Raw genomic sequence first — 23,126 nt, forward strand, 5'->3', positions numbered from 1 at the left:
CTAAGTAGTCATTTAATGTATTGATTGTTGAATAATTCAAATCAAACGTATCTTTCCGACTCAAATCACGTATAGAAGAGAAGTATATTTCTCTTAAGGGAATTTTGCTTCATATGTATGGTATGGTTTAATGATCATGTTGATCATTGATTTATGAAACACTCTTGTGACACTTTTGAACAGAGGTAAATAATTAAAATAAATTAAGCACAAAATGGATTTAATTCAATCGATTTGTATAACCTACTCAGGTTCGCCGAAGAGTAATTCCGTTTGGGAATGCAATTTCATAAGGGGAAAATCCAGGATCATTATTCCGTTCATAGTTAATAGGTTAATCGACCTATTTGACATTTGCCTTTACAATTTGAAAATAATGGCCACCAGGTCACATAAAAACGTTTCGGGTTAGATCAGTCCAAAAGGATAGCGAGGTGGATTGAAATAGGAGCAGGCTGCAGCGCCCTACTTTTGCTCTTGATTTTTCAATTGAATTGTAGCGGTTATGTTAATATCACAAAACAGATGTGGTTGATAAACATTTTTGTTCAAAGTGGAACACATGATTCATGCATGAAATGTATCTCAAATGGGTGGGGCATATGTCTTTTTTCACGATAATTAAGTCTAAAATCAATTTAGATGAATAAATGAATAGTTTTGTTTTAGAAAATGCTGCCCATCGTACGTTTGATACCTAAATACAAATTCACAAAAAAATAGTTCATCATTTTAGTTTGAGTGCAATGAAACAAAATGACTTCCAATTATTTCCACGCAAGATTGCAGTAATTATACAATTAATAATTGTAATACATTTTTATCAATTCATACATTATTCGTGATACTCTTGATACAGCATAAATAATACTATAAACAGGTTCCACTTCTGCTTTAACATCAATATGATAGGATTACTAAAATAACATATTGAAACTGCCACTCGCAGACGCGTGCGGATACAAATATTGCCTTAGTTACTATGTCTAACGGTGTATTACTGATAATATGTCTTCAATTGAATGTATCGATGGAGTTATGAAACATTAGCCACAAGTATCGTTTTAGCTTGTTATTTACTCAGAATAGACATGCTTTCTCAAGCATTCTAGCTGGTACCCTTAATCCGCATGTAATTCAATATAAAATTGAATAAATCATAATTAAGATTGCTTATTAAATATTTATCTTTTTGTTCATGGAAAATGCAGCATGAAACATAACAGTTTTGCCATTTTCAAAATTAAATAAATGGTCAATAACAGTGATTTTAATAGTTGTACATATGACAGCTGCCACCAGAACGTGTCGAGATCAGCTGTTGGTTTAGGAAATGGTATACATTTAACAACTTCTACTACTATTCTTGGATACCGACTGTTATATAAACTCCTTTCACAACGTCAAACCGTTTTCAATTTAAGATCGTTTGAGTAAAATAAACGAAATTCAGAACAAAAATATGTGAACAATAGGATGTCGTCTGAAAAGTAACACTTTAATCGTAAGATTTGTATTAACGTTTTGTGTCTTGCTGTACTGCCGCAATGCAGTCAGATTAACACCGTTGACAAAGACAAAACACGCAAGTCGCTTTGACAGTGTATTGCAACGTCATAAAGGTAGCAATAACCACTGATTTTGAAAATTGACATAAACCCAGTAAAATTATACATTTTCTGATAGATATTAGTAAACCATTTCCAAATATGTATGGTTTGTCTATCTTACATTGTCTAAAGTAATGTTAGTGAATGCGGAAACATTGAAAAATCCCATGTGTAAAAATTGTCATTTTTCATTTTTTCAAAATAGTCAACCTGGGTGTATAATTTGTTTAAAATAATGATTTAAGAACACATTTTTTATCCAAACTTTTAATAATTCATTACAGATACATTTCAGCTATGTTAGATGTCCTTGCAATTGGATGGTCCGGCAGGATTCTGGTCTGAAACACGTTACCCCCCACCAACCCAGGACCCAAAAATTCCTGAAATAGACAATAAAAAGTTGATTTTTCTAAATTGCAAATTTGCATGTGATTCAATATCACAGTTGAAATAATGTACAACAAAACAAGAATAAATGTTGAAAAAACAAAAACTTATTTGGTTAGTATTTAAAAAAAAAACATTATCCAAAACATGTACAACTGCCCCACCCATCCAATACAAATGTGATACAACCTGGTATTTAAGAACATTTTCTAAGAAATATTATTTCTCTTAAACAAAATTTTATTTATGAACTAGCAGTTAAATTGAACAGGAAAAACACTTACGGTTGAATATGCAGCCAGTAATCTGAATTCTTATCCAAAATTCTGATATGTCGGTTGATTAGGAATGGCAGCACCAGGAATTCTGAAAGATCGACAATGCATTGCTAAATTAAATCTTATATACTTTTGTAAGATGAAACAGAAACACTATTTGTTAGAATAGTTTAACACACACCATTCAAAAAAAGATAAACATATAATAAAATAATTAAAAAAATATTATAATAATTACTGTAAGAAGTTTCGAACTCATAATAGGCGAATGTATGTAACAGCTCAATATCTTTAAACAACTTCTTGGATTTAGTAAATCATTGTCGATACATTAATTAAGAGCTTGTTTTCTTCATGAAAGGAACTCCAAAGATGCTGAAATATAATAGTGCACTGCATGCAATTATTAATTAAGTGATACTGACAAACTGAAAGAACAGAACATTTAACCGCAAATGTTTTCTACAAGCTTTTACTGATTCAATGTTTCTTTTTTCAAAGTTTGCTAAAAAATCATGCTGAGATCAAAATTAGCCAATTGTAAGGGCATTTAATATTTCATCCATTTAAGTCATCTTTTTAATGTAGCGCCATATGATGAAATAACTGGAATTCCTTTGCCAACTGAAGTAATTTCCAATTTTATTTTAATAGTAATATTAAAATTAATAATAAGATGCAGTCACACATACTGTTTGTCAAAAAGGCTGTTAAATAACTGATCTTTCACTGGAATATTCCTGTCAACCAAAAGGTGAAGGTGGTTGTGTCTCGTCAGAGTCCGATATCTATGCAAATGAACAGACACATACATATTTTTGTCATCATACTTACAAAGTACATTTCCAACAATAATATTATTTCTTACAGTAGGGGCATGTGTATATTCTGTATTATTAAATAATTAAGTTTAAATTCAGGATATAATTGTTAACCATCAAATTCAATGTCTTCAACATGCAACTGCTTAAAATGTTACTTACCACAATGTAACTGTGCTCATGTATTTGTGAAATCCCATCATAATCACTGTCCAATAGATCTTTGTCAGTCATGTTCTCTATAAAATAAAAAGTAAATAAAATAGAATTTCAATACCGGTATGCACAAAACCTGCGACACATAATAACCGAGTCTTAGCATTGCATCCTCAATTTTGCAAAGGTTAATTCTAGAACCTAACCTTTATATATAATAATATCCATTTATTTTTTGTATATTAATCATGTAAATGAAATAAGAACTGAAATTAATTATAGCAGTTTTAACACGTTAACAAAACTAATAATGAGATGGTGTGTGAATTATAATGCTCCCTAAATGTATAATCAACTTAAAACTAATAACGTAACTTAGCTTTTAAGTTTATGATTATGATCAATCACAGAAGTTACATTTTACATTTGTTACAAATGAAGACAAGTCCGGTACGACATGGCGCGGGTACGATCTGGAACAGATTTTCTTTGACATAATTAACACAATAATTTAGGTGATTTAAGTGAATTCATACCTGCATCGATACCAAATGAGACGATTTCTCTTCCTGCCAAACAAATAGTGTGTTTATCGTACGGATATCCATAAAACTGCTCAAAAGATCGCTCCCGAATTCACCGTAACAACAATGTAATAATTCCGCGTAAAGGGGAGTAACTCTACTGCACAGGAATAGTGGTGTTGGAAATAAATAAATATATATTATTTCACGGGCATATCCCTGATTCAAATGGTTAGAATTTATTAAAAAACACAATAATTGATTTATTAAAAGCTAAATTTCAAGTGAATCTGCATTCTTTCTGCAAAATATTGGCCTTCGAATTTTTTACTTTCACTTTTGAGCAATGATTTTTTATTTTCCGGTCATGGCAAGGTCAGATACTGCTTATTTGGACATATCTCCTCCCACATATGCAAATTTTTCATTTGGATTACTTCTTTCATGCTCGTAGTGAAGCGTTAAAAACACCCCACATTTTTCGGTCAACTTTTTGCCTGAACACCGATTGCGCAATAATTTGCATAGCAGGTGCGTGGTTATTGCTAATAAAGGGTAAAAAGCTACAACAAAAATAAACAAGACATTCAATATTCTGAATATCTCATAAAATGTACTAAACGTTACCCCATAACATCATTATCATCGTGAAAATAATTAGACACATGCAATTCGCATAACGTTTAAAGTGACCATATGGCCTTCCATAGTTAAGAAAAAAAGAACAAATGGGACTGGCCTATTCTGACTTAATTTCTAAAACTGCTGCATAGAAAATGAACGAAATCAATGCCAAAACAATACACAAATTGTAAAATGAACTAACATCGTTAGTGAGAAGCAGTTTGAACAAATTCGATGACTTTAACAACCCAGGAAAACAGTAATTATAATGACAAAATTACTACTAAGGGACACAACTTCTCAATTATAATGCGCAAAAACTATGCCGCACAATAAGACCGCAAAGCGTATGCAGCACACTTGCCACTAATATTTATGGTGTGTTGTTTAAAATGAGGTTTTCAATTGAATTTGAAAATATGCTTTATCGAAATTGCGATTGGCCAGATTAACTTCAGAAAGAACGGATGCCCTTTATACCTTTATTGGTGTATTTTCTTCGAACAGGGCAAAATGCGATACCAATGATGTTGAAAAATACAACATTGTGTTAATCCATTTGTTTGTATAACAGTACCAACACTTGGGTATTTTATTTTTCAGCAAACTAGCCAAAACCCCTCCATGGGGATTGAACAAGCGTGGAACAAAGGGTTCACCGGAAGTGGTATCACACTGGCGATAGTGGACGACGGTATCGATACTTCTCACATCGACTTAAATTATGTATGTTGAAACTTAATCTGCTGCTTTATAACACGGAACCGTGTTTGTACTAATATGTTATTTACTTTATGACAAGCACATACGATGAATACAAACAAGATGGCTTACATCATGCGTAGCGTTATACATGGTATAACTTTCAATAAAGCATCTCATAAGTGGTTTATGTTAGGATATGCTGTTTACATTCGAGTGCCAACCATTATAGTGAATAACCCGGGTTTGAGGTTGCCTATTGCGAAGCGTTTTTCACGACAATGTTGTAGTCAGCTTGTCTGTTGCGTAGGTTGTTCAATATGATCAAGTCTGAATCAGAGTGTCCGATATTCAATGTCGATTGGACCTTATTGTTAAAGTGAATGCAATTGTTTTTATATTTCTAGGATGCAGCCCTCAGTTACAACTTCATGCAAAACATCGCTGATCCCAACCACATTAATGGCGATGAAGGGTAAGATCCTAATTGCATATTGGCTTCATAAATCTTTCAATATTGGGTGATAAGGAAAAAATCCTTCCTTATGTATGTATATAATATTGTGTAAAGGCGCAAGATTGTCCTGCAAAACTAAATTCTGAAACGATAAATCAAAACGCATATTATATATAACATCTAGTGGCAAAAACATGAACAATCTTTAAGCCGTGAAAATAAAAAGAAAGACTTGTCCATGTGTCTCGGTACGATTTAATGTCTTAAGTGCCTCTTTATACGTGGAAGTAAAATGAAACATTTATCGACGGTAATATTGTTAGCTTGTAATCATGCTTTTAAATGCAAACGCTAAAATATCCATACGAATCAATAACATTGTCAACGTATCACAGTATCAAAACTGACACAGAACGCTAAATAAACTTAACCCTTTATAAATTGTGGGTATCGCATGTAAGTGTTTCTTAGAACGCGAAGCTAAAAGACGATTTGTATTCTGGTTATCTCCAAACTTAAAACGGTTGGTGATGGCATAATTCCAGTAGCGTTTGGATGACCGAACATAAGCGCTTAGACAGTTGCATTTTTTTCACTACACACAGATAAACACTATTTCAATAGTCCGTGTCTTGTGTGCCGTCCGTCTTACGACCTCGTGGCTAAAGAAAAATCTGATACCAGTAAAATTGACTTTGTTCCGTTCCGTTCCAGGCATGGGACAAATTGCGCAGGTGTCGCAGCCGCGTTGAAGAACTCAGAATGCGTTATTGGAACGGCATACGAGGCCAATATAGCTGGTAACAATGAAGAGAAACTTAAGTAACTTAAAAAACTATGTTTGCTTTGGATGTACCTTACAGGCTTACTAAAATCCTAATCTGGCAAACCATTTCAGTAACTTAGACACGTTAACCGGCATGAACACGCGCAGTTACATACATTAACATTAACACGTACACAGTAACACACACAATCTCTTTCTTTAATGGTTTTATCACTTCTTAAAATATCCGGGTTGATGTATGCTGTCTGCGGTTACATTGTATTAACTCATGGTGTTCAAAGTTTTGAGACTTCTTGATATACTTGCTGTGATGTCTGACCATAAATTGTAATTTAAATAAAATAATTCAAGGCAAAGTATTGGTTTCGTATTTTGATCGAATTGCTTGGTCTGGTTGTTCAAAATATTTGTTGAAATATTCTGTGTTAGCTGATTATGTGATCAAGTGAATATGATTAAGTAAGTAATTTGAATACTTTGAAAATTAACACATTGTTCTCCGCTACACGATTACGACCCTCTTTAATATTTGCCATCAGGTCTACGATTACTTGATTCCAAGACCGGAATGACGCCTTCGGACGAAGCCGCGGCCTTAACCTATAAGTTGTCTGACATCGATATCTACAGCAATAGTTGGGGTCCGACCGACTCCGGAATAACCGTGGACGAATTGCCCAGCGTCGTTAACGCAGCATTCGTGGAAGGGGTTGAACACGTGAATACAATCTAACCATTTTTTACAAATTAATTTTGTTTGACAATGTAAACGATTTTGTTCAAAATATAAGCATCCTACTAGTAAAATGGGATACACAAATTATATGAACCTCTAAAAAGACTTGACTATCTTTCCATCTGTATTCTCTTAGCAGATTCCTCTACATATTTTGATGCTTTTATTTCTAAATATAGTATCAACGAATCGTATGAAAATGTTTGTTCGTCAGAAACCGCTCTTTTTACCAAATAAATCCGATCTTATATTATATACAAAAAGAACACACTAACCAACCGCATTGTAAAGGAAACCGTAGAGTAATATGATTGTGTATTTTACAATACAATTTGATGCTAAGATCGGGCGCTTTCAATTAAGTTTTAAAACTCATATATATTTGGATTGAATGGTACAACACAATAATGATGTAAAGAATGTTTCATTGTGTCACACTGCAGAATTAAGTTTGACTTTATTAATAGACAATATAACGTTTGGTACATATGGGAACGAACCACATTTCGCTAAACATGCCACTTGTGTTCAACAATTAGTTTATCAATTCCAATATTTGATGCGGAAAACAAAAAAAATCATTTAAGTTGGAAAACATTCAAAAAGCAATTAAAAGAAACTGGTTATGTAATTATTAAATACATGTTAATATAGCATTATTTTTGTAAAATATGGGCTCAGCGTGTCCAATTAAATGAGGTCGAACAACAATTGCTTTATCGTTGATGAAATGAAGAAAAACGTCTACAATTATAGGGCAGAGGAGGAAAGGGCGCAATTTATGTATGGGCTTCCGGCAACGGTGGTTATTTGAGTGACGATTGTCAGGCGGATGGATACACGATCAGCATGTACACTATTGCTATAGCAGCCGTGTCGAAATCCGGCACGCCCACGTCGTACTCGGAGCATTGCTCGGCCGTTATGGCAGCGGCGTACAGTGGAAACATTGACAGCGATCCGAATGATCTGGCCATTGTGGGTAACAGTTTATCCGACGCTTGTGGTTACTCATGGTCCCATGCTTGAAATTGTTAAGATTTTTTTTTAACAATGTGCTGAATCAATGTGTCAACTGTAATGCATTAAATAAGCCGTAAAAGTAGTTTTTATAATCGGTATTGTACAATCATTACTAGTCTTTTGATAACAAATATAATAGTATATCCTGTAGATTAAGAACATGTAGTAAAACAAAGGCAGACAAACAACACAAACACAAACGTGCCCGATATCATTTGGCTGATATTGGCTCATTAATATGTTAAAACTGCTCGTCCACAAATATAATGTCAACGCAAAAGTCTTTTTGAAGGACTGATCTTTCAGGATTGTCATCTTTCCTGAATCATGTATTCTTGCATGTGTTTTTCTATGTATATCTCGTATATGCTTTCGCTTTTTTCAAAGGTATAGCTTGTTAAATTACACATGTACATATATAAAACATATTTTATATATTCATTAAACTGTTTAATTACATATTTACATATATAAAACATATTTTATGTATGCATTAAACTTTGTTAAATTGCTGTAACTAAGCACAGTTGCGGTTTAAAAATCAACTTTACGAACACATTTAGTTAAACATATGTATTATTTATCGAAATAAGTTATAAACAAACTTTTTATATTTCCGTATTTTAGATAACGACTGGTCCATCTAACACTTGTGTGGACGACTTCGATGGCACGTCTGCCGCCTGTCCCCTAGCGGCAGGAATCATAGCACTCACGTTACAAGCAAAGTAAATCTTTGACGTCATTATTGATTCGCGAATTGGATCGCAAACATCGCAGAGTACATCGCTCTTACTTGACAAGCACAATGTTATAGTCAGTGCATAATCAGAGATATTCATTTTGTTCTTAATATCTCTTGAACTTTATTGAACACAGTCGGAATCATAGTTGCCCCATCACATGCAAAGTTTGATTTCACCATCTAAATTAAGACTGGATGTGTTGGGAATTTAGCCGAAATCAAAGCTCTCATATAAGTGGTAACGTGTGCACTCTATGCAGCTGGAAACAGGGTAATCACATTAAGGCAACACAGCTTTAATCAAATAACGGATATTACATTGAAAGTATGTATTCAACATAGCCCGAGTTAAAAAAAAACACATATTACGGAGAATGTATCATTAAAAATATATTGAATAGAATCCCTAACCTGAAAGACAAAATACTATTAGCATTAGAGACGAATTATATTCTCAACTTGGCCAGCAACGAAGGCTTCATATAACATGCATAATATGTATTCAACATAGCTGGAAATAGCTCATACTACACGTATGTATTCAGCGAAGATACAATCAAAGCACTTACATTTGGGCAAAGTATCCATTCACGTAGATGCAATCATCATAGCTTGAAATCATAACCCTTACATGACACGAATAGTATTTACAGATTATTTTATTTACTTGACATTATTTAAGTTTTGAGCGTTTGTTTTCAATACCATGACTATGTGTGTTTATGTACATTGGTTCAAATGATTCCCGACTCCGTGTCAAATAACATTTTTTGAGTTATCATAAGCAAACATTACTCAACCTGAATTTTGTCACATACTAAGATATGTTTCTCCATATTCTTGTTTACTTCGTGTTTACGTCTTAATGTATCAAACTCGACATTGGCCAAAACAACTAAGACAACTGGTCGTATATCAACTATTTACGAAGAAAAATTAGAGTTAATGTAAACTCTGTTTTGTTGTCCAAAATCCTACTCGTGTATTATGTACATATTTTGCACAATTTTAACCTGTCTACACATTATATGAAGTATTGTTTGGTTTTTAATTAAGTTTAACGCGGTAAAATAAAAGCTTCAAAGTATTTCTTATTTGTCAAATTCTTTGGTTAAGATTAAGTTTGAAATATATAATATTTAGTAACAATTGGACTTGAAAGGGAATGGAACATAGACATTTTGAAAATGTATAAAACTTCTCACTCGCTTCTTGTTGTTTCAGTGACGCCCTTACGTGGAGAGACGTTCAGCATTTGATCGTCGAAACATCTGTCAGCGCCGGGCTTACTGGCGGTTTCTATAGTAACGGGGCTGGCAAACAAGGCATACATTTACATTGTGACTCATTAAATAAAACTAACTCAAACTGAAAGAGGTTAGGTCTAAATATACATGTATAACTGTTAGCCACATAGCATAAACATTGTTAAATTTATTGCGTTACTTTTGATGCCTTTCCACAAGTTTTCTTAAATGGTAATTAAAATATGTTGGGTAAACTCCCTGAATATAGATCGAAACTGGTGATCGCCCGATTTAAGACAGACATCGCTTCAATAGCATCCCAATATGTACGTTCATATAATTAGGAAATAAAAAAAACATTCCTTCAAAACGTTATGCATTGTAAAGGGGCCGTCCAACAGATTGTGGCATGTATTAAAGCTTTCATTAACTGCTTTAGATGCTTTATATTGATAATTTTAAACATTTGAACTAAAAATTTCCAGCTATATATAAGAATACAGTTTTTAAAAAGAAAAGAAAAAAACGTTAACCTCCACAGGGCTCGAACCACTGACCGCTAGAGTCATGGAAGCTTGGAGTAAAATGTCTCCCGACTTTACCACTCGACCATCCACGCTCACGTCAGATGCGGAGGTATTTTTGAGCTATATAATCAATCCTCGTAATTTCCCAAAATATCGATTCGCGTCGAGCAACGCTTTAATCTGTTGGATAGTCCCTTTAACAAAATGAGGTAAAATCTATCAATATCCAGATTTTGCCGAAGCTATATTACATCAATTTATATAATAAACCTTAAGTTTGTATGAGGTGAACCTGTCATTGTACATACAAAAAGTTGTAATGAGGTCATACATTAGATTTCCTTATATAACATTTATAAATGGCTCCAGTTGAATACAGAAACTGCAAACGATAAAACAGGTTAAATGTTGACCGTTTACTTTATCATGAATGTATATTTTAAAAGTCGTATTAAATGTAAATATTTAACTTCAGATGGTCATATATATGATGGAATCATTTGCTTTATCTTAGACCCGTTTAAAACCTGATGTAAAAAATCATACCATATAAACCGTTGGTATACAAATGTTAAATAAAAACTTTAAAAAGTACGAGTTCATTAATACTTTCATTGAGTTCATAGTCGTGTGTCGTTTTGATATTAACAGTGAATATTGTAGACGCCGCTGTTCGTAAAAATATGTAAAATATTAACATTTATAATTTATAAATGCATGGATTTATACTTTCAGTGAGTCCATATTTTGGATTTGGCCTGATGAATGCAAAGAATATGGTAGATTTCGCCGCAAGTTGGGAAACAGTACCTCCTCGCATCCTCTGCTACGCGTTCTCAACAGAATCAAGGTAAATGAGATAAACAACTATTTAGCAGACTATTTTAATACTATTATGACCTGACACTATTTCTTTGATTGAAAAGCCGACTTTATTTTAAACTGTGCTGCTAATTGTTTGTTTCGTTATGAATAATCATTTTTACAGCAAAATGTTCGTGTATTTTTGCAGCGAAAACATCAATGACGTAACAATCACAGACACAATAGACCTTAGTAAATGTAAAGTTCTCTACACAGAGCACGTGACCATAAAGGTTACATTCCAGTCCTCGTACAGAGGCGATACAAATATAAAGCTGAAATCACCCGCAAGCACCGTTGTTACAGTTCTGGGGTAATTTATATATAAAAAAAAAAATTGTAAACTGCTAGTATCTTCAGTTGATATTCTTTTTACACGTTCGCCCAGTTTATTGCTCGGTGTTTAACAATGTGTTTCCTCAAATACATGTATGCCTTTTCGATTTTTTTAAACTGTGTTTAATATAAGCTCCTTACATATTAATGCCGTATAATTGTTTATATTGTATACCATACACGATAATAAATAATATATATATATATATTATATAAAACATATTATACAATTGTATTTTGTACATTTTAAGCAATCGAACCTTAGACGACGACGCTTACCAGATAACTTGGAGCCTTATGACGGTCCACTTCTGGGGTGAAAGTGCCGCGGGCTCATGGAGTATAACCCTTTATGATGTCTATGGGGGAAATAGTAAGAATACATTGCTCTAGTCATAAGTTAAGGGCGTATGCTGCAGTTTCAATGATCATTTTGCTACACCTAGAATTCGATATTTTTTGGTATTTAGCTAGAACCATCTGTTGTGGATAGAAAAATTGAATAACAAGTATGGGTCAACGGTGTTGTTCATTTTTTTATTCGCACTTGAACACCACGCCTATTTCAGCATACGAACAATTCACCAAAATGGTAATAACATAAAAACTTGAGGAAAGTTATCAGAAAAGTGTTGAAAACAACCTCTATTTCTCACAAAATATATCAACCTGATTTCATTTAACTGCAAATAAAAAAATATATACAGAAACGATTGATTTATGTTTTTTATCAATTTTTAAGATAAAAACAACAGAGTTTCATATTTGAAAATAAATAAAATCCATCAAAGTCATTTTTATTGTTACATGCCTTCCTGCACCTAGATTTTTCAAAAATTACCTAAATTTTTTTAATGAGTTATAACTTAATACAAATATAAAAAGAGAACAATAGGTCAGCGGGGTTGTTTGTTCACAAATGCAGTTTAACTGCATGTATTAAAATACAATTTAAAAACAAAGTGGAAACTATGTACATGCTGCAGGGCAAAATACATACTAGCACATGTATGCCAATGAAAAAGTAGATTTAAACGTAAATGAAAGCACAGGTTATTTGTAACAAGATCATTCAAAGAAGGTTAATGCAGCCAGCATTCAACTTATAACAGATGTATACAAAACATTTAAAGGGGCATTTCGATTAGTTTTTGATAAGCCACTGTAATGTAATAATACTTAAATCAGTATTTTGTCCAGAATACGGGCCTTATCAAATTCCTCTATGCTACACGTGTTCCCATGTCTTGTCTTAAGTATTTCAGCGTGTCTCAAAAAAAGGATTTCACTATATTTAGGTAGAAAGATTTAGATTGGTGTACATTAATGTAATATGACGTTATATGTGTATTATAAATGGGCTGCACGTGCGGAACCGGCGTACGTTCAAATACCTTGCTTAACGATTGACCAGCCTGTAAATGCCTTAGTGTACATCAAGGTATTTTTTTAATCAATTACTTACCTAAAATAAACATGATGTAATTTTTTTCGATTCATTTTGGTAAGAGAGAAATAAATTAAGGGAAACCATATCCAAGTTTTATACGTACGTGCAAGATGCAAAACATCCGCACATAGTTCAGAGTTATCAGAGCGTACTGGATAAAAATGTGTAATTCATCAGATATTCTATGTAGTAAATTATCTCAAACAGCACTAGATAAAAGTTGAGATATTAAGCCGTTGTTTGAGAAATTAAAGTTTTAATATTCATTTTAAGCATAACGTACATAACGATTTTGATTATATTTTATATATAACACATATACTGTGATGGCATGTATTAAATAAATAAGCATTCAATGACAAATTGCTTAATTTGATGGAAACCTATATTTTTAAATATTTCGTTCTTGCGACACAAACATGTTCAGTTATGAGGCAGTAATGACTGTTTCCGTAATGAGATTCTGGCTTACTGTTACAAACAGTGTTTGTGGTCGCAAGAATTATTTTCGATTCTTAGTGTGCTATTTAGGGGCTACACTTTTTTGTATTAATCTTCTAAACTTCATAATACTTTATTCCTTGGTATCATTCCCTTATTGAATATGCATCCCGTTTTTACTGCAATATCCGAAAAAGTATACTCTAATTGCGCAACCGATGTAACAGTCAAAACAAATTTGCGTTAAACTAAACTGCAGCGTACGTCCTTAAAAACCCAATTTACAATTAACCATGTATAAATCATATGCGTGTTTGTATTTGTTTCACGATATTGTTTAAAATTGTATCTTTACTACGACTACTACTACTACTACTACTACAACTTCTACTACTACTACTACTACTACAACAACAACTACTACTACTACTACTACTACTACTACTACTACTACTACTACTACTACTACTACTACTACTACTACTACTACTACTACTACTACTACTTCTACTACTACTACTACTACTACTACTACTACTACTACTACTACTACTACTACTACTACTACTACTACTACTACTTCTACTACTTCTACTACTACTACTACTACTACTACTACTACTACTACTACTACTACTACTACTACTACTACTACTACTACTACTACTACTACTACTACTACTACTACTACTACTACTTCTACTACGACTACTACTACTACTACTACTACTACTACTACTACTACTACTACTACTACTACTACTATTACTACTACTACTACTACTACTACTACTTCTACTACTATTACTTCTTCTTTTACCACTACTACTGCTGCTTCTACTACCTATGGTAGAATTTTTACTTCTACTTCCACTTCTACTAGTACTACTTCGTCTTCGTCTACTACTAATTCTACTACAACTATTACTACTACATCTATTATTACGTTTACTACTACCACTTGAACTGCTACTCATGTTTCTGTTACTGATGCTGCTACAGCAACAACTACAACTACTACATATGCTACTATTTATACTACAACTACTACTACAAATAATAATGAGACTGCTAATAATAGTTCTACTATAACTCTTACTGCTGCTGCAATTGCTGCAGCTGCTACTACTTCTACTATTTCTAAGTGTCGTTTTAGACATGAAACTCTACAGCTGGGAGCTGACAGTGCACGGCACCGTGACAGACCCATTAGATGGAACGCCACCAGGTATACTAAATTTACTTAAGGTTTATAGCTTAGTATTTGTCCTGCTTTTTAGGGGCGGTTTCATTCACCGTTAGTTAACATAACTGTACACTATGATCTGGGTCAGATTTGGTTTCCGTTCAATATCTATAAAAAATATAATTAAGTTGATTTCGTTTTTAATAGTAATTTGTATTAACTAAGATAAACTCTATATTTAATGGCATTTAAAGACATATTATTATTTCTGAAATATGTAATTGTGTATATGTATCAACATGTACTAGCCTTATTTTCTGTCATTTAAATTTAAACACATTCAATAAAATGTGTCACGATGGCATATGTATTTATCGAATTGTTTTTTTGATTGTGCCAATATGTTGTGTACATTAACCAAACTGTACAGTACTCGCAGCGTGTATGTGTTATGCCTACATCAATTCTTTCAATGAATGCGCCTTTATGAAATCTGTTTATAATGTCGAATTGATATTTTGTGCAAGCACTTCATAACGATTTGACTAAGTTTGAATACGTGCATGCTCTTACTTTGTCTAGCATTGACAATATGCAGTAAAGAACAAAACATAATGCTAAATGTACATAACAAATCAATGTTTTTTATGAAACAATCAAGTACTTTAGTACATAAAACCAGAATACATGCATATATCATAATGAAAATTATATAACTTAACGATCTATATACATAACAAAATACAATAAGTACAGAACAATATAATAAATGCACATATAGTAATAATCATGTACAAAACGAATGCGCTGAACAAACAGTCAAGTTTTAAAACAAAATGCCTAATGGCAAACGAAGAGAACAAACAGATTTGTATAAAAGACAACGTGCATGCAATGCATACAAAATACAGACATAAAGCAAAGAATTAAAAGACAAGTTTCATCAGACAGATCTCTGTTCATCACATTCATTCATTCATAAAAAACATGCAATAATGGTCGATTATATATCGTGTTTGTTCTCGTTGTAAACACGTGTTATATGATACATAAAAATACATTTTATTTTAAAATGCAAGTGTGTTTTAACATCAAGAAAATGCCATAACTATGACTGGCAAACGATATATCTCACTACTTTGCCTTAAATAAATCATATTTTTACACACATGTTTTATAGCTGGTTCCCTCGGCGGAAAGTGTACGGAGTCGGGAACCTGTAGCGGATACATGGATGCCGGATGTTTGAAGCCTGGTCTGGTCTGCATCCCATGTAACAATGGCTTCCACTCAGTGCATGGTTATTGCAGAGAAGGTATTCCATTTGCAGGTTTTATATAATTTTATTTTACTTTCGAAGAGCGTATGAGTATTGATGGAAAGGTGTGCCATTAATGAGTTGTATTATTTTTATTTCACTACCACGCAGAGGATGATAATTGCGGATATGATATGCCATGAATATGTGTTCCATTTCTTTTGTTTTATTTTGTTTTTGACTTATGTTCAGTTCATGGTAATTGAACAGAAATTATGACATTTAAAGGTATTTTAATATTTTCTACAAGGTCCGTTAACTGCATGTTTATTTCTTACAAGATAGTTCATGTATGGGTGTTGTTTTTCTTCCGCACAGTAAATAGTTATTGCAGAAAATGTAAAACAATTCTTATTAGAAGATGTGTTCATATCACAAAACACTATGATAACTTGTAAGATATAAAGATAGAATAAGTTTAAGTCATAAAATCGAACCGTAATAAACAACGTATCATTGTATTAGCGTTATGTAAAATATTGACTTAATTTGCTACTTGAATGCTTTAATTAACTTTGAATTTAATTAATGTAAAGTTGTATTTACATTTAAAACAATATACACCGTGGTGGGAAAAATGAAAAGTTTCACAGCACAACCACTTTTAGAAAAAGAATATTCGGAAATATCCCCCAATGAAGTCCATACGTTTTTTTTTAAAGAATATGTCATTTAAAAAAATTATCATATATAAGTTATGAAAATAAAAAGAATCAAAAAATCAAATTTACTTCAATGTTTTTCTTTTTTAAGTACGATATGAAGACCCATACTTATTTTCCGTTTAGATGGCACAGAAGGCGGTTTTTGTGATGTGAGAATTTTATGTCAGAGCATAACCGGAGGTTTAGAATGCAAGAGCAACATTTGCGTTACGTCCGGTAAGATAATAAGAGGCGACAACCGATCGCAACGTTTTGAATAATTAACATTTCCTCATATGTCAGTATTAGCTTGACTCTCGTAATAAATACCAATAAAAAAATGTTTTGTAGCCAGTAACTACGGACCCTGATGACATTACTGCATCTATTTGAACGAGTCACACACGAGTTGTTTGATAACGTACCAATATAATATGTATTGCAGAAAAAACATAAATTATCGTATTCTTGAAATGTGTTTGATGAAAAGTCCCGATCGGAAAAAGTTAATTTAATATTGTGTAATAAAACTTGTTAAATGTTTTCATAATTCGTCATCAATAATTTATTTTGCACAGAGTCCTCGTCAGCGAACATTGGTCTTATTGTTGGAGTCGTCGTCGGCGTTGTCATGGGCCTCATTATTATTGGGATCGTGATTTACGTCGTATGGCAGAAGATTGGCAAAATGAAGGTGCAACCCTCTGCCAACAATGGTGCTGACAGAAATGCTAGATACACGAATGCTGGTTATGAACATACTTCTGGTCAAGGTGGTATTAGTACAGAAGGCACTGTCCATAGGTCGACTGCTGGCAGTCCAACTATAGTTGGGCACTCGATGAGTGCTACATACAACCTTTCGCCAATCTCTAACGCGCATACTTTCTCTTGATTTGTGTTTAACCAATAGTAAACGAATATATCATCACGTGATATTCTTTCCACCCACAGATTATTGACAACCAACTCCCGTGTCTTCTATCAATTGTCGACCATAAGATCTCACATTATACATTTTGCACACAAAAGCAATGTAAATCTTGAACATGAAGTAATCCTGTCGAAAATACACATGCAAAGTAATTTAAATTGTTTTAAAATCATAAAGGAGTTGTGTGTAGCAACTCAGTGGATTGAAACGTTTGTTTGCATTTTGGCAAAAATATGTCCCTGTGTGTACATGCTATTCGTGTGATACACAGACGTTTCGTGTGAAAAGAGAATATTTAAATTTGATAGGATTCCACATATTTAATGTTGATCCTAAGATAGTGTCATGCTTTTAGACGTTGATGTTTACATGTGTTTGCAACTTGTGATAACTTACAATTAGTAAATGGTTATTTGTAAATGTAATTAGTATTGTTGGATGTGTTTTTTCTGATGATGAACATTTGTTATACAAATATGCTATGTTGCGATTTTTTAACAACACAAAATACAACTTGTTCTCTGTACATACATATTTTGCTAAGATTTATTTTAATGTTAACTAATTATCACATATGTTCGTCCTATTTTCCACACGCAACAGTATCATTTAAAGGCAAACTAAATTTAGTATGAGCTAGCTATGACCGATTTAAAAAGTATAATCTACTTGTTACGAACGTTAAACGCAAGTGTTGTCATAAACTCCTGTTTTGGATCAGTTTGTCACACGCATTAAAATAGCTGGTGGATACGTAAGACTTATTGGTTTTTACAATATTCAACTGGAAGATAATAATGATCGAATGGAAAAAATACAGTCTTTTTAAAAATTATTTCATCTTTTAAACATAATAATTCGGACATAGATTCTTTAGAAGCAAAATAATTATTCCATAAACAAAAAAGAACAATGCAACACAAACACAGCAACAATTGTGTATATTCATGAATGAATGAGTAGTATTAGAAAGTCTAGGATTGGGTTACCATTTAGGGTTTATTGGATAACCTGCAAAAAACGTGTACCTGGCGCTCATATATTTCCCTTTTCGAACAAGTATATTATACATTTTCGAAGTTCTATTTATATAGTCCTACTGTCTACTTACTAAAACATACGCTGGTTCGAGGTCGTTAAACAATCTTGTTTATTCGGATAATCAGGAAGCTACGGTGCCATAAGAATAATAATACGTTAAAGTCTTTCCGCCAGACCAGCTATACAGCATATGTGTACTTGGCGTGACATGTTATGCCGATAATAATAACGTAACTTCTCAACCATCAGAATTTGGCACATACTCCGTTTTTAATGGAAACAATTCCTCATTGTGACACACTAACATGATTTCTCTCCTTCTGGTACCATACAGTGCATCGCTATCAGAACTTATCGCACGCATGAACAATAAAATAATAATGAGTACAATGTAAAGCATGTATAACTATTAAAGTTCAAAATCGCATACAGACGTGTCAACATTAAACTATACGTTTTTTGTATCGCACACATATCCTCGCGTTTAATAAATGACCGTGCCATTTAAAAGACGTATGCGGAAGGTGTTTGAATGTCACCATGAAACTTGGGGCATTAATCAATTCACAGGTTCGTCACAAAATCATTTCTTTACTGCAATATCATAAACTAATATGCGGTTAGCGACACATGACAACCGTGATGGCCTGCGAATCGCAACGCCCGTGTGAGTAACTGAAACGTCATTGTCACTATTGCATGTCAAATATTAAGTATGGTGAATCTCTACAGTTGGTCCATAATGAAACTTCGTCAATATATTACAATTATAACAATCAAATTTTGTGATCACCTTGTAAGATCGAAGTGTCTGGTAAATGTTTCCATAGGTCAAAAGTAAAGGTTCCACATACAGGTCAAACATTAAGTATGGAAAGAAAACACATTGTCATTTTAATGTCTTGATTTTAATTAGACAATTAAAAATAGTTGGCCATCGTTGTTTGACGCCGTGTTGTGAGCTACACATTTAATATTAAACTAATGCGAGCAAAACAATTGATATTGCATGCAATTTAAAATTTAATATTCATATAAAATAATAACATACACTTTGGTTTCAGGCAAACATGTATCTGCCACATCCTTTTTGTCTGTCAAAATATGTGTTTCTTGGACGCATGGACGCACGCTTCTGTGTCTTATCTGTTATTATGCTCTCCGTTCAAACGTCCGTCCGTCTGTTCTTTTTTGCTGAGAACCTATCTGAGGAAGTATGGAAGAGATTCAAAGAAACAGTGCTTCACGAACAATAACGAAGTGAAAGAATAATAATTTTATCTTTTACAAAGTGTTTCCTTATGTTTATTTAATTGTGCGAAGCATTACTTCCTTAGTTTGAAAGGTATTGAAACAAAACTTCGTACAGTAATATAACACTTTTGAAGGAAGTGCAGATTACAAGAACTTTAATTTTCTTATGAATATTCTGTTTATCTGTTTTGCAAATTCCGTTTCTCGTTTTGAGATAAACATTACAAGTAATCAAGGTATTCAAGTTAACCTTCATATGTAAATAGATTTTTAGCAAATAATCCGTTTACACCAAGCAAAAGTATTTTAGCGATCAATATAAACATACATGTTTTATTAGAGGACATTGAGAGGAAGAGATGGGGGGACAACAACCTTAATTCTGTCTATAGTATTTTGCATTATTACCATTGGTCTGTTTTTGTGCAAAATATTACTACTATTACTACTATTAATCTGGTGAAAAAATCATTAAAACGCATTGAATGGATCCAAAAGAAACTAAATTTGAAAAGGAACAGCATCTTAATTTGACAAGGAACGTTCAGGGGAGTTGGAGAAAAAAGTACCTGAGCTCAATGTTAAATATTTTCTTAGCCTTTTTTCTTGTGTTCTCTATTACTTATTTTCATTGCAGGCAGTAAATGAACAAACTAACCTAATACATTTCAAGTTTTCAATCAAGAATGCCTGCATTACATCTGAACGAGCAAAATAATGTTCATACCTAGACATTTCTTAAACAAATATTTGTTCCTTAATGAATATTAATATAAAAAATGAAGCGGCGGTAACAACTTGTGTCGATAATTTGGAATCATTTTAACATAGCACTTATGTAACATTGCTGAATGGTGTAGTTATAGTTAGTTGATAATATTTATTGAAACTCAAATTAAGAAAATCCGTAAACATGTTTTTTTTTTCAAAATGACATATTGCCTTCATTGTTTACTAACAAGTGGAAGTTTTTTTGTTAAAGTAAGTGGAATGTCCTTGGGATATTCTTGTTTTACGGACGTATGTTTAGTTATAATATGTAATTAAGTTATTATGTTTTTAAAAAAAACAAGCCACCAAATGTCTATTGACTAAAATAGTACTGGATGTTTCAGACAGGCTATTTAGCATTACATCATTATTTCTTCACGTGTGTCAAGCACAAACCATATGAGCAATATACTGTTCTGCGTACATGTTCAGCGACTCAACATTTTCTTTAAACGACATACTTCACTGAAGAAAAAATATTAATATTTTTAAATTATTAAAGGAAGTCACACGCCATGACTATGAAATCGATTTTGCAATATAAAACGTTTTGTACGTGAAATATTATGTATAGAAATGAATGTGTTTGCATTGATACGTAAATTAAAACGTAGTGTGCTTATTTGTGCGTCTGTGAGGTAGCTAACACAAGTTGTATGTTGTATGATTATTTTGTCGACAAAACCTACCATTGTCGCGTATGCGACTCTTCTTTTTTAATGATTATTGAAAGTGTAACGGTATATACAGTGATTGCTTAGAATGTAGATGTTCTAATTGTTGACTGGCTTATCAACACGACGATGTTGAAACGTCATCGACCACTTGTGTGTTATGTTACTATTGAGTACACGTAACAAATGGGCTTCATCATGATTGAACCTATCAGCTACACTATGAGAGCGTACACTGCAATTACTTTTAGGAACACATTACGAGATCAGTTGCGATAAGAACAAAACCGATTCTACGACGGAGCAAATTAACATTGAAGTTGTGCTGAATATATGTCAATTATTGGTAAAAAAGAATCAATTCTGGGTTGATTAAACAAGTCTTAAATTTGGAATTTTTATTCGCAATTGCTACAATATGATTGTTACAATAGAGGTAATCGATTGGTTGAAACTGTTCATATGTTTATTTATTCACAGAAAGATTTAGTATCTTTGAAGATGTCTAAAGAACGCTTTTATAATCGGGATCGGATCGAATCCGTGACCTTCCGGTCGCTCGGTATTTATCATATCTACTAGGCCACGGCGACTTATGTACCCAAATGGACGAAAGTGTCTATACATGTACCTCAAGCCAAACCTTCGCAAAGAACATGTATAAACTTCTGCTAAGTATTTGGCATCACTGCTCTATACGTTCTTAAGTTGTTATCGTTTTAAAAAACTGGTACAATAAGCGAGAAAAGTTCTATTTAGGCAGTCATAGTAAATTTTAGTTTTACGCTGGCAGTAAACTCTAGCATATGATTTTCGAATAAATAAACTCATTTTACCTTATGATCATATCTGGTTTTTGATATCGATTCAGTATTAATAATTAATAAATTAATTCAGTATATATTCCCTCTTGAATATTATAAGTATAATACAATAATTTAGTTCTTACTTTTTATGTTTATTAAACGAATTAACATATTGTTTCGGGTTAAAAATGTCGCTTAAACGCAGGGTAGAACGCATTTATATACCCTTCGGATGCTGCAGATTGGTTTGCAACCTATCATTATCGTGTAGCATGTATGGCAGTACTACAATAAGGTCATAACAATACAGGGCTTAAATCTAGAAAACAAACATCAAATACATGTTATGTATAATATATGTTTCATATCAGAAGAAGTTAAACTATATACTTAGCAACATTCAGTTGCTCTAAATACGCATTTATAACAATGCGAATCCAAAAGAAAATTCAATAAATAATTTTGCAAGAAGCCAACCAATAGTTAATCGTAATATCTCACTGCGGACGCTGTAGAAGAAGAAGCCACGCTGTGAAAACTCCAAGGTCGCAATATTTTCGCCAACAAGAGCATATTTCGGACTCGCCGATGGTCGATTTTGCCGACCTCACATTCCTCGTGTTGATCGACCGATACAAACCGGTAGAACATAATCGTCTCTGGCAAGAAATGTGACCTGCTATGCCTAGAGGACATTCGTATATCTTATGTTGGTTCGAAGATAGATTTTCATAGTAGCCATGGGTGTTTCACTGATTCACTCCACAATGTCGTCTTTTT

The 23,126-nt window shown here is 33.0% G+C and overlaps 1 protein-coding gene and 1 long non-coding RNA gene across 28 annotated transcripts in view; both read right to left on the reverse strand.

Annotated features, from left to right (window-relative positions):
- LOC127838225 (furin-like protease kpc-1) overlaps positions 1-23,126 on the reverse strand; it is a 133,273-nt gene that overhangs the window by 86,521 nt on the left and 23,626 nt on the right. The gene's annotated exons all lie outside the window — the stretch shown is intronic.
- Positions 1,622-3,934, reverse strand: LOC127838228 (uncharacterized). Its single transcript, XR_008029740.1, has 5 exons — positions 3,792-3,934; positions 3,262-3,338; positions 2,971-3,066; positions 2,285-2,366; positions 1,622-1,993 (listed from the first exon to the last, which is right to left on the reverse strand). It is a non-coding gene; the product is annotated as an uncharacterized LOC127838228 (long non-coding RNA).

Source organism: Dreissena polymorpha, chromosome 7 (assembly GCF_020536995.1).
Source record: "Dreissena polymorpha isolate Duluth1 chromosome 7, UMN_Dpol_1.0, whole genome shotgun sequence".
Lineage (NCBI taxonomy): Eukaryota > Metazoa > Mollusca > Bivalvia > Myida > Dreissenidae > Dreissena > Dreissena polymorpha.